General features: G+C 35.1%; 1 pseudogene; it reads right to left on the minus strand.

The window, feature by feature from the left end:
- LOC117406647 (glycosyltransferase-like domain-containing protein 1) overlaps positions 1 to 13114 on the minus strand; it is a 92534-nt pseudogene that overhangs the window by 17669 nt on the left and 61751 nt on the right.

Below are 13114 nucleotides of genomic sequence, written 5' to 3' on the forward strand. Positions count from 1 at the left end.
TAAGTATGGTTTTGGAAAGAAATGTTCAGTAAAGCAAAGAAGATAATGTTGAAGTATTTGGGTACTTGATAAGCTAAAATGTAGGATGTATAACTTGATTTTACGTTCTGTTAATTATTACTTTTTAAATCCATCCAAGTACCATTTGTCAGTGGTTTACACTGTTACTACTGGAATTTACAGCACTGCAGTATTATTATATCTGTATTTGATTAATTTTGACATTGCACTTAAAATTTACTTGAACCAGTTATTTAGACATTTTGAAAAACGGAATAGTTTCTAGCAGTTTAACTAAAAACGAAAAACAACACTGTAAAATTATTAATGGAATAAAATATTGTAAATGAGGGTTATTTCGAAACTAAACCTGTGCATTTTTCTTTATTTGTCGGTGTTGAGAACCATGCAGTGAAACTACATCGGATTCTCCACCTAACGACTCTGTGGTACTACTAGAGCAGGACTCTTTCGAGTTCCACTTTGCGCTCAGTAAGTTATTGTACAATGCAAAAAGCGTAGGCCTATCGCAAGAAATGAAGCCTGCTACACGTTAATTTGTAAATTCCTTGACTGAATTGTTACAAAATGAGCATTACTACTAAAACAAATGTTAATACAGTATTTTAGTACTGTACTCACCATTGCAGCAACCAACCCCAACAGATGTATTAATAATATAGTTTATTTAAAAAATAAACTGTGCATATTTTCCCTACTGGAGAATAATATTCTGTCCTTAAATATTCTTTCACGAGGAAATGCCTTTTAATTTAGAAGTTCCCCAATGACAATCACATGTGCTGCCATCCTGGTATGTCAACAGATACCGTTTTTTAAAATATTTTTTATTTAAACCTGGTGATAGGGGGGCTTACAAAATAGACTTCAATTTAAGATCAGGCTCAAATGAAGACTTTTTGTGCAACAGGACTTATTTATTTTGAGCTTAAATATTAAGACTAAGACCTAAAATGGTCTTTACCATTTTGAGACCTTTTGTGCAACCGGGCCCTGGTTATAGCAATAGCATAATGTATCCATGAATAGAGCATGAAAAGCTAACATTTTGAATATACAGACAATGTACCAGTTAAAAAATATAAGTTACTGGCAATTTAATTAAAAGTTATGTTGTCTTTTTTTAATTCCTTTGAGGATATTAATAAATTCTAAACATGTAATATGAAAAAAATATGTTAAAAGTAATACCTGGCACATGAGTAAAGGTCTCACCAAGGACAGACACTTGAAAGTTTAGTCCCTTCTCTTTCAACTTTAGTAATGTCTTGAAGGCGGCCTTGGGGTCTTTGTCGTGTTCCCTTGAAACAAAACAAATAGAATTCAGCCCTTTTGATTGGGTTATACAAACTGGTAAAGACAGACTTTTCCTTACTGTGTTAATCTACACATTCAACTTCAGAGATAAAGACCTTTTTTTAAAAACTAGGCTTGAAATCCTTAAACTGATAGGATTACCGAGGTTTTAAGAGGTTCTAGTCTCTAACTTTTGATCAACATGAAGAATTAATGTAATTATTCACCAGCCCTATATATATATATATATATATATATATATATATATATATATATATATATATATATATATATATATGGTTGGTTCAATGCTATGGAGCTAATGCTGTCAGGAAACAAAAGGAATGTGAACTTATTTTCAAACTAGGCACTTTGGAGCCATTTGGAATGAACATTCTATTCTGAGGTCATCATCATCATCAACATTCTGGAATTTTGTTTAAAAGACTACTTGTTTTTTTTTTATCAACTTCTTAAAGCACTGTTTTTTTGTATTCAGCCGATGAAGGATTTGTAGTCCAAAACGTCCTGATAACACTATGTAACACAATTTTTGTTCCTAGGTAGTAAGTGTTATTTCCTAATTGCTTATGCCTCAAAAGTATAGAAAATGGCTATTATTCCCCACAAACTTTGCTTTTGTGACCAGGACAGTGATATTTTGAAATTTACCTATTTCCAATGAGAAAACGGGCAAATTTGTGTCTTTTCGTTCACATAACGTCAGAAAAAAACAACATATGAATCCAAATTAACATGTATTTATACTAAAGTAATCCAAAAATGACTACAAAAGATTTAGAAGTGAGTAGTTTTTCGAGATTTACAATTATACTGTAAATCACTTTCACGAATCAGCCCCCAAATGTAGTCTCCCATCATGTTCTCGTTATACTGTCCTTGGTAGCGGCGTTCAAAGTCCAGTATATCCTGGTGGAATTTATCAAGATGAGCATCAAGGATATGGACTTTGAGGGACATCCTACAGCCCACTGTGCCGTAGTTCTGCACCAGAGTCTCAACCAGCTCCACATAGTTTTCGGCCTTGTGATTGCCCAGGAAGCCCCGAACCACTGCGACAAAGCTGTTCCAAGCCGCTTTCTCCTTACTAGTGAGCTTCTTGGGGAATTCATTGCACTCCAGGATCTTCTTTATCTGTGGTCCGACGAAGACACCGGCTTTGACCTTTGCCTCAGACAGCTTAGGGAAGAAGTCTTGAAGGTACTTGAAGGCTGCCGACTCCTTATCTAGAGCTCTTACAAATTGTTTCATAAGGCCCAATTTGATGTGCAGTGGTGGCATCAGCACCTTCCGGGGGTCCACCAGTGGCTCCCACTTGACGTTGTTCCTCCCCACAGAGAACTCGGTCTGCTTGGAAGGGTCCACCATGCAGAAGTAGCAGTTGCTTGAGTGGTCAGTGGGTTCCCGCCAAATTCTTGGGATAGCGAACTTCATGGCTCTCTTTTCCCCTCTGTACCATCCTACAAAAATACATTTATTTCACTCATGACTAATGTGTAAGATATTCTCACAACATTTTTCATATATGATATATTTTTTCAATAACATTGAAAATTGTAAAACATTTTAAAATTAAAAACTTTTACAATTTTAAACATTTTAACAAATTTTAGAACATAAAATTCCGAGCAACAATTGTCCATCTTACCTTCCAGAGTTTTTTTGCAGTGCTCGCAGGTGAAATGAGGTGCCCAGGGTTTGTCTTGATCCCTGACAGGCATGCCGAAATATGCCTTGTAGGCCTCACACATCTTAGCAGATGCTTCCACTGAGTACTTTTTCGCTCTTGTCTTGATAAATTGGCCGCAGACATAGCAAAATGCGTCTGCCGGATGCTTGCAGCCTCTTGATGCCATCTCAGAAAAATGCAGATATGTATCCACTTAGGCAGCTGGAACTAAACTGAACTGGTGGGCCCCCATATTTATACTACTATTTTTATTACTGGAAAGTTCTAAAAAGTTCTAGAAGTTACTCCAAGTTTACTCAGCACTGAATCTATCTGGAATGTTCTGGAAAATAGGTAAATTTCAAAATATCACTGTCCTGGTCACAAAAGCAAAGTTTGTGGGGAATAATAGCCATTTTCTATACTTTTGAGGCATAAGCAATTAGGAAATAACACTTACTACCCAGGAACCAAAAAAAAAATAAAAAATTGTTACATGGTGTAATTGATTTGTAATCAATTATTCTACCTTTTTAAGTACCTGAAATATCCTTTTCTTTTTTCTTATTGATCATTTTGGTACACAGCAGTTTTCCTTTTTCTCAAATATATATATATATATATATATATATATATATATATATATATATATATATATATCAGGACGTTTCGGACTACAAGTCCTTCAGCTGGATGGAAAAAGCTATATATATATATATATATGTATAGAATAACCGCATGCCCAGGGGCATAGTTATGGAAGTGTGGTTATTCTAGCACAACTAACCCTGTCGTGTCTTACTGCACTTATAAAATGGGTTACTAGTTTTTAGAAATAGATATAAACACATTTGTATTTAAAAATGAATATAGGTTTATTTTTTCCTAAATATATTACTACGCTAGGAAAAATAGTTCCAATAAATGTTATAGTACGAATGAATTTAATAGATAAACACATTATTTTTAATATTAAATTAAATACATTCAAATAAATTTAATAAATTATCTGAATAGTTTCAGTATTTGTCTCATGAGGTTGACTGTACTAGGGAATGTACAGTTTTCTAAATTAAATGGCTGGTTACACAGTTGGACAGACTGTGCAGTAGGTGGCACTGTTTGGTGAGTAGGGGAGTTTGTTTCTGCCTTTTGTTTACGAGTTGACGACGGTACTGCAGAGAGGATGTAACTTCAGGACTTCCTGTCTTTCTCAGCTGGTGCCCAACAGCTTCTTAAATTAGCTTATAAAATGGATTGGGAGATATCTGTGTCCTGAGTACCAATGATTTAAGTTTGTTTAAGTCTGTTTGGGATACAGCAGGGTGATGTTGTGACTTGTCTTTTTGTTGTCGTGTGTAAGTTTTCAGGACATAAATGAAGACGCTGTTTGCTCTTTTAAAGTGGGTAAAATTAGTTTTATAGATCGTCCAACTGTGGGAGAATTTAAAAAATGATTCAGGCCAGCTCGCAAGCTTGTGTAGCTGCTAACTGAATACTGTGTGCCAGCTAATGTTATCACTTCAGCAAAGAAACTTCTTAAAACTGTCTTTATTTCAGTCTTAGGTGCAGTTTTCCAGTCCATATTATTGTTTGTGCTGCGCAATCATTAAAAACTGACACAGCCCTAACTTTTTTAGTATTCCACTCTTCTTTATTGGCTTCAATTGTATTCATTTCAGCAGTACTGAGAGAGAGGTGTCTTGTAGTGCTTGCGGTTTCATTTTTTTTCCCTGACCTTTATTTAAAAATTATTGCTGTTGGTTCTGTTACCGAACTGTTGCGGTCTAAATCCTCTAGGAATGTGTGGACATTGGAGTCACCAAACAAGTTAAAATGTACATGGAGGAAGTCTGACATTGTATTATTATTTGGTTTTTATTTGGCGGAAAAAAAATCTTAGTTGCTGGGACTTGTTTTTACCCGTTGGTTGTACTGTAATAAATCAATGGCTTGGAATGCCTACCAGCCAATCAGGACACAGATATCTTCCAACCCATTATATATATACTGTATATATATATATATATATATATATATATATATATATATATATATATATATATATATATATATACATATATATACTGTATATATATATATATATATATATATATATATATATATATATATATATATATATATATATATATATATATATAATTTGAGCTAAAAATAAAATAAAACAATGACATATTACTCCCATATCCTGCCACTAGCACATGCTATTTGTTTGCTGGTGCTTTAGACATCCATCACATCAAAATCTGATGTGATTTATGCTCACATGTTTCAGATACAGTGCATTTTACAAAATATCTTGGAAATGCTTTGCTCCCTATCCCTCCCAAAAGATTTCATATGTTTCTGCTTAAGGTGCCTTTTGACAAGAAGAAAAGTTAAGTGTTCTAAAAAGAAGCCTGGTTTTGCTTATTTGATATGGCAATAATATCTATCATGGAACCACACTTTTACATCCTCAACGATGGAAAAGCTCATTAGTACTCCACAGTATAAAACACCTATGCAATGTTACCCAGCGATATGGGACTGTATGTTCAATTAGAATATTTTGTAATTAATAATTTCCATGCTTAATTAGTCAAGGAAATAAGAATATTTATGAGAGGTCTAGCTTCAGAAGCACAAAGACTTCCCCTTGTTGTGATGGCCCAAGCAGTTAACGTCAAGTGCACTAAAAGGGCGATAAATAACCTAAGCCATGTTTTTGTTAATTTATATATTATAGTTTCTGATTACTGGGATAAATCCCTCAAGACGTTGCATCTAGTTTCCAAACAGTTTCCAGGAGGGCAGGCGGCTTCAATACACACTGATTATACAAATTGCATTTCAATGTACATGTGTTACAAATACAGTTAACACTTTCCCTTATATCATATACCGGTAGTCACTATGTCTTGTGTTTATAAAGATTGTACCTTTGGTGCATAAACAGTATGTGAAATAATAAATAATGTGCTTTGAAACTAAGCACAACTATACTATGTTTTTCAGTGGGGTTTTCTGTACACCCTCCAATTTGGGGGAATATTCCAAATCAGGCAACAATCCTCCTCATTGCCAGCTGTGCAATTAAAATTGATCATTGCACGGACTGAACGACATTCATTGTGTACAAAAGAACGTACTTGTAATGAAGAACAGTCCTCGGTTTATTAAAAAACAATGAAAATGTAGACTGTTTTTTCTCATTTACCCCCCAAAAGATGTAGGTGGTATTTGGGTAATTGATTAAACAAAAACAGCAATGAAATTAAACAGTACAGTCTGCTTAGTATTTTTCAACAAAGTTAATAGAAATATATCACCAACATCATGCCATACCAGGTATATAGCCGCACTGATCTAAGATGTGTTCTGCACTACAGAGATATTAACCATGCTCTACATATTTACATATTTAATGTACCTTTAATATATAATGAATATTTAGATATTTACAATACCTATATTGACACGAGATCAGTTGTGACATATTGGCTACAAAACCGTTCTGTCAATGCAACCCATTTTTCCATTAAAACAAATTAAGCTATTTGGGGGGGGGGGTCACAAAGCCATTTCCTCCGAAGTGTCATTAGCACATTTTTTCTGAAAGGTGAAAAACACTCATTGAAAATAACTCGTACATGTAATTCAAGTGCTCTTAGGTATTGTTAGTTGTTTATTTCTAGTTTTTCACTTTAGCGGATGTTTTTCTCGTTCCAGAAAAAAAAAAAAGTGATGCTGTGACACTTTGGAGTAACATTTCCTCCATAGTCTCTAAATCTCTGTAGTGCTAGCTAACATGCACGTTTTAATGACTGTGACTAACACTTATCTCACAGTTTCAGAGCAGTGCAATGGAAGGGACTATGATCTTGATTAGTGCACAACTGTGTCCAAGAAGAGGGCAGAGGGCAGTTGCCAAATTAAACAAACATTTTATTGCTTCTTCCATGTCAGGCACCCAAAAGTGCCAAGAGCCTAGTGTATCAAAATCTCCAATGGAATGTGAGGTTCTAAAATTCTGGAACTGTACGCAATGACTTGAGAATGTAAGCAGGTGCTGCACCAATAAATATTTAGGAAAAAAAAGATTTCACAACATCATTGTTATAGCTATTATAAAATAATAATAATAAAAAATAACAGCTAGGCTTGATCTATTAATTGTATGACATTAATCTTGCAGCAAGCCTTTGCTGACATTGTTTAAAGAAAACAACATTATTTGGGTATACAGTTCTTTGTTCCAGCACAATCTGCCAATTCATAGCTTTATTATTTTATTCTGCATTGATTTATTGAGGTCATAAAGCTACTGAAATAGAACATCTTTTTCACAGGAAATACCTGTTGTCAGACAGGAGCAATATTAAATCTAAAACCCCCATACATTTGAGTGTGATTAAAAACAGGTATAGCTTAGGGATGTTATTTGCTTATTTGCATTTTTGAATTCAGTCCATGAATTACAGTCATGGCAGGATGGATGAAGAATATTGCAGGACTCAGCCAACTCTATATTGAGGAAGTATGGGATAGCAAATGAGGTTTAAATTTATTGCCATCTTTCTCTTAACAATCCTATAAACAAATGACAGCCAACACATTTTACTCCTGTCATTTATCTGGTGTTTTTAAATTCTGTTTACCAACTTTTGAAAACCGACTACAACAAGTAGATAGTAAAAAATAGTAGTCTTAACAAATTGTCTAAGCTGGAAATTGATTTTTGCCTAAGAAAAGAAAAAAACACAGCATATTATATGCCTAGTTCATACTAGTTGATAATGTACTTTTTTTCATATAGACTGCTAAAATGAGAGAGGAAATTTTGCTTGTGGTTCTTGGATAATATTGGATTAATTTATATTTTTAGTTGTAATGGACTACTGAAGAAAATGTACCTGTTTATTCTGCTGGCAACTGTTTAAGTGCCTCTCACTCACACACTCTATACATATATTGTACATGTATAAAGTGTTTTACCAATTAATGATATATAGGATTCTGCTTTATGTAGATATCAAGCAACTGCTGCATTTTAAACAGAGAATCCAATTATAATCTGTTTGCACTGCCCAGCAGAAGTGAGGATATAAGGCTCTGTGTGTTGGTGGAAAAGAGGTGACATAAGAGAATGTGTAACTTAGAAAACTGTTTCACACAGAGTACTTGAAAGTACTGAAATTAATCTTTGGGCAACAATTAAAAGCCATTTTGAACATATTTCAACTGTCTCAGCTCAAGAAAGCAATATTAAATACCTGTAAGCTTTAATAAGGTAAGGTTTCTCTTTTGCTTTAAAACAAAACACTGGTCGAAAAATTCCAGCCATGTACCTGAAACTTGAATCAGAAACGTTATGTATCTTATCTAAATTATTATTTCTAGTTGTTGTCGTTTCAGATTTATCTCCAAATTCCAAGGCAGACCATGTTTCTAAGCACTTTTATATTGGTCAAGTTACATGGATACATTTGTTTCCTGCAAAGAACATGGCTTTGTTCTACAAAAGCTTTTTGCTGAAGGTCAAAAGCCTGTGTAACAGCTTAATAACACAGAAAACAAGCACCCGTGCTTCTGCTGTGTTCATATGAGACTCCTAAGGTGAGGTATTAGCAAAGCTTATTTATTTTAATTTCCGTGGCTTTTATTTGCTTGTTTCCCCTGTGGTAAAGCTGATTTCTTCCATGATTCCCTTCTTAATTGTAATACCATTTTTACTCATCATACAGACAGAATTTGTTCCCTGAAATAATGGATCTCCCGCACAGGAAGCCAAGGCGACCACTGGGATGACGGTAAACTAGCTTCTTTCTTGCAATTAATTGGTGAATGGCCATGTGCATATATGATAACAAAATGTTTTCAACAAGGAAAAGGGAGGTTAATTAATGTAAGAGCTGTGTTTGTTGAGATGCTGAATTTACTGTGCCCCCCCCCCCCCATGCTGCTTGTAAGAGACTTGATTCCACAGCAATGACCTAGTTCTTCTAATGAGGAGCATTAACCCCTGGCTAGTCACCCAGGTCTTAATTGTCAACTGGAGCTGAAGCAGGAGAGTTTGCCGATCAGCAGGTATGTGGTACATTAACATGTGTCATCTCGGGTTCTAATAAATAAATCTGTCACCGGGGAAACAGGAACCATCAGCTGTGTCGTCTTTTTCTCATCTTTTTCTTTTCCATAGGAAACTGTCTGTCATGCTGGGAGTGCATAGACACGTAGAGATATAGTTAAATAGAACAATAATTAGAAAATGCATCTGCTTAAAACATGGGAACTCGTTAGAATACATTTTTAAAGGAAAATACAGCATTCTTTCATTTAGAAATGTAGGATTAAAAATTCTCCTTTATGTTGCACCCAAGAGGTGTGTTTTAAAATTCAAACACTATTTACTATAGAGAACAATATAAAATAAATTAAATGAGATACTGAAATATAGACACCCCATTAAAGGGACACTTAAAAAGTGAAAGAAAGCACAATTGGCTGTAATTAGGAATGTCCAAAATAGCTGGGGATTGGAACTGAAAAATAGAATGTCATTGACGGACTTGTACATTTTTCTGCAGACCAGCAATGTCATTAAAAAAACATTCTTCCTTGTTTATACAGAATTCTACAAAACTGTCAATGTTTACTCATAAAGATGTTTGTGTTCAGATTTGAGTATACATTACCGTATTGCTGTAGCAGAGAATAGGGTTCCACAGGTGTGTTTAACACACACTGGCACATCAGTGTAGGCTGCATCTGTCCCAGGAATAGACTGAGGACTTTAGTTTTGACTGCTGCTATTCATATATGTTCAAAAAGAATTGAATTCCTAGTTATTACACACACTACACTCCAGAGATGGAAATAAGCCTCCTATTGCATAGAAGTGTAACCTATTCCAGGTTTTAATACAAGCTTGATTTGCCACAGTGTGTGTCTTATTAAACTCAGTAAAACCAGGAATGGGTCAAACTGCAATGCAATGGGAGTCTTATTTCCATCCCTGCCTTCCAACAAGTATTGAGACAAGTACTGCGCAAAGGTAGAGACAATGAGCTAGTCTGGTTTTCATAAATATTAGATGGTATGTATGCACAAGTGTAGTGACCAAAATAAATAGTGTAGTGCTACATGGTCCTAAGCCGACAGATGCACAGCATGAATATGGGTGCCACATTAGTCTATTTGAGTCTTTCACAGATAATCATCTTCCCAAAGTCCACTGTAGGTAATGTTGTGGCTAAACAGAATTACTACACAGGTTGTTCAGAAGTCATTTCCTTTCCCTGACCTACCAAAATCACCTCTGTGAGCAATCCTACATCATGAAGGAAGTTGAAAGGTCACAATATCAATGATTTCTTAATAACCAGAAAGTCAAATAAAAGTTGACTAGGCAATACAGAAAAATGATATCGCAGTATTAGAATACATCAGAATTGAAACCATTTTGAATGATTGCAATCATTCTTTAAGGTAATGAAGCAAAGGTACATTTTTAATGTCAAACAGGTCCAATTCTGTATATTTAAGAATTTGGAAATTGTGTGTCATTGGTTAACTACTATTTATTGGATGATTTCATACTCTCTGTTTAAGGCAAGGTTTGCAACAATTCTTCAACAACAAATCCTCTACTTATAAAATATGAAATGATTAAATGGTTTAAAGTGAATATCCTGGCTGAATAGGAATCCTAAAAAAACTTCAAGGCAAATCAAAACAAAAAATGTAAAAATATTTACAGATGGCCCTGAAGCTACATGCCTGCCTAAACCCTGTGGCATTTAAGCAAGAAAAGAAGGGCTTTGTTAAGAAATTACCCCAGTAGAGTGTATCCTACATCATCATCATCATCATCATCATCATCATCAGTACTCCGGGCAGGACCCTTGCAGCTCTGCTACAACATTGCCAGTCATTTATCTGTTAACAGCACAGGTTACAAACTGTAATCCTTGACTGCCTCAGAATTAGAATGTCTTTGATGTCCCCACATGATTTTTTTTTTTTGCCAGAAGGCTTTACCGATGCTCGGCAGCTCAGTGTTTATTCCTCGTAATCTTCCTCTCATCTCCAGGCTAGCAGTGACAGATGGTTATAGGCACACAATAGTATTAAGAGTTTTTTTTTTTTATGCTGCAGCTCTCTGTACAACAAATAGCTATCAGACGCGAGCCAGAGAGCCTGCATAGCTCATATACTGTAGGTAACAGCAAACAAACATCTTGGCTGGATGTTTTCTGTCATTTCCCCTGCTGCCCTAGCTTGTTTTCACTGTAAAGTCGCCAAGGTAAAGTGAATTAACCTTGACAACTGCTATTAAAGAGATATATTGACAAGGACTGCGTTTCTATTTTCCTTCTCTCCACTCCTATTGCTAAAGTGTTGCAACTTACATATTGAACAAATATTGAATGTCATCATAAAGTCTAAGTGAGTGATAATATTCTTTCTTTAAAAAAAAAAAAAAATCTATCTAACTTTATGTCATTTGAGGGCCCATGGATGATGCATTGCAGTAAATAACCCAGAGAAAATTAGTTCTTGTGTCAGCCTTCTACCTTATACACCCCCCAGGCATCGCTAAAATTGACTGCATGCTAGATTTTCAAAATTAGCCCTTAATGTTAGCCTGACAACCTCTGGGTTCGACAACGTTTTCCTGTCTTACCAGGAAAGGATTAATGACCGCCTTTCATTCTGTTCTTGCTTAAGCTGGTTTTTTTTTCACATTAAAGTAATGTTATTGAAATCATCAGTAATAAAAATAAAAATTACAGGTGAGCAAATATCTTTTTTTGGGGAATATGCTAACTATCTTGAAACATATAGCAGCTCTGGATTTCTTCATTCTGCAACATACGGTTTTGTGCAGATAAGTGATAATTAATTTAAGTTTATTTTATTTGTTTATTTAGCAGACGCCTTTATCCAAGGCGACTTACAGAGACTAGGGTGTGTGAACTATGCATCAGCTGCAGAGTCACTTACAATTACGTCTCACCCAAAAGACGGAGCACAAGGAGGTTAAGTGTCTTGCTCAGGGTCACACAATGAGTCAATGGCTGAGGTGGGATTTGAACCGGGGACCTCCTGGTTACAAGCCCTTTTCTTTAACCACTGGACCACACAGCCTCCTTATATATGTCCATTATATAAACGGATAAGTGAATAAATATGTGAAAAGTGACATTGTTATAAGATCTGGCAGTTAAACACAAATAATCTCAGAAGCCCTTATGGAAAAACAAAGTTTACATGTATATACTATTTCTATTTGGTTGGGTTTCTTCCAATTCAAATCCCTGTGGGTGCAAAGGGATTTCCACTATAATATACGTATGTACAGGATATTATAGTCTCTTGTCCACTTTGTGCTTGTCGCAGACCATTGCAATTTATAGCCATCCAAACAACATTTGTAGTGCCAGCACCACACGAAAAAACAGTCCAGTTCATGTTCCTCTTCCCTCGAAACCAGCAGAAACACCTCCATTCAAAAGGCATGCTCCTGCAAATACTTAGTGGCAGGAGGTTGAAATATAGATATGCATGCTCTTTTACTTTTAAAACTGTAACGGACACAGCTTCTTTAATTATTATTATTATTATTATTATTATTATTATTATTAATAATAATAATAATAATAATAATAATAATAATAATAATAATAATAATAATAATAATAATAATAATAAACGAAATTAGATTTGTCTTGAAAATCCTAGTTTTCCGCATATCATCAGGTCAAGGATGTGGCAGCAATATCATGACCAATTACCAGGTCAAAACTAGGACAGTCTGATCAGCATGAGGAACAAGGAGGCTGTGTGGTCCAGTGGTTAAAGAAAAGGGCTTGTAACCAGGAGGTCAACGGTTCAAATCCCACCTCAGCCACTGACTCATTGTGTGACCCTGAGCAAGACACTTAACCCCCTTGTGCTCCGTCTTTTGGGTGAGACGTAATTGTAAGTGACTCTGCAGCTGATGCATAGTTCACACACCCTAGTCTCTGTAAGTCGCCTTGGATAAAGGCATCTGCTAAATAAACAAATAATAATAATAATAATAATAATAATCATCTAGGC

Source organism: Acipenser ruthenus, chromosome 10, assembly GCF_902713425.1.
Source record: "Acipenser ruthenus chromosome 10, fAciRut3.2 maternal haplotype, whole genome shotgun sequence".
Lineage (NCBI taxonomy): Eukaryota > Metazoa > Chordata > Actinopteri > Acipenseriformes > Acipenseridae > Acipenser > Acipenser ruthenus.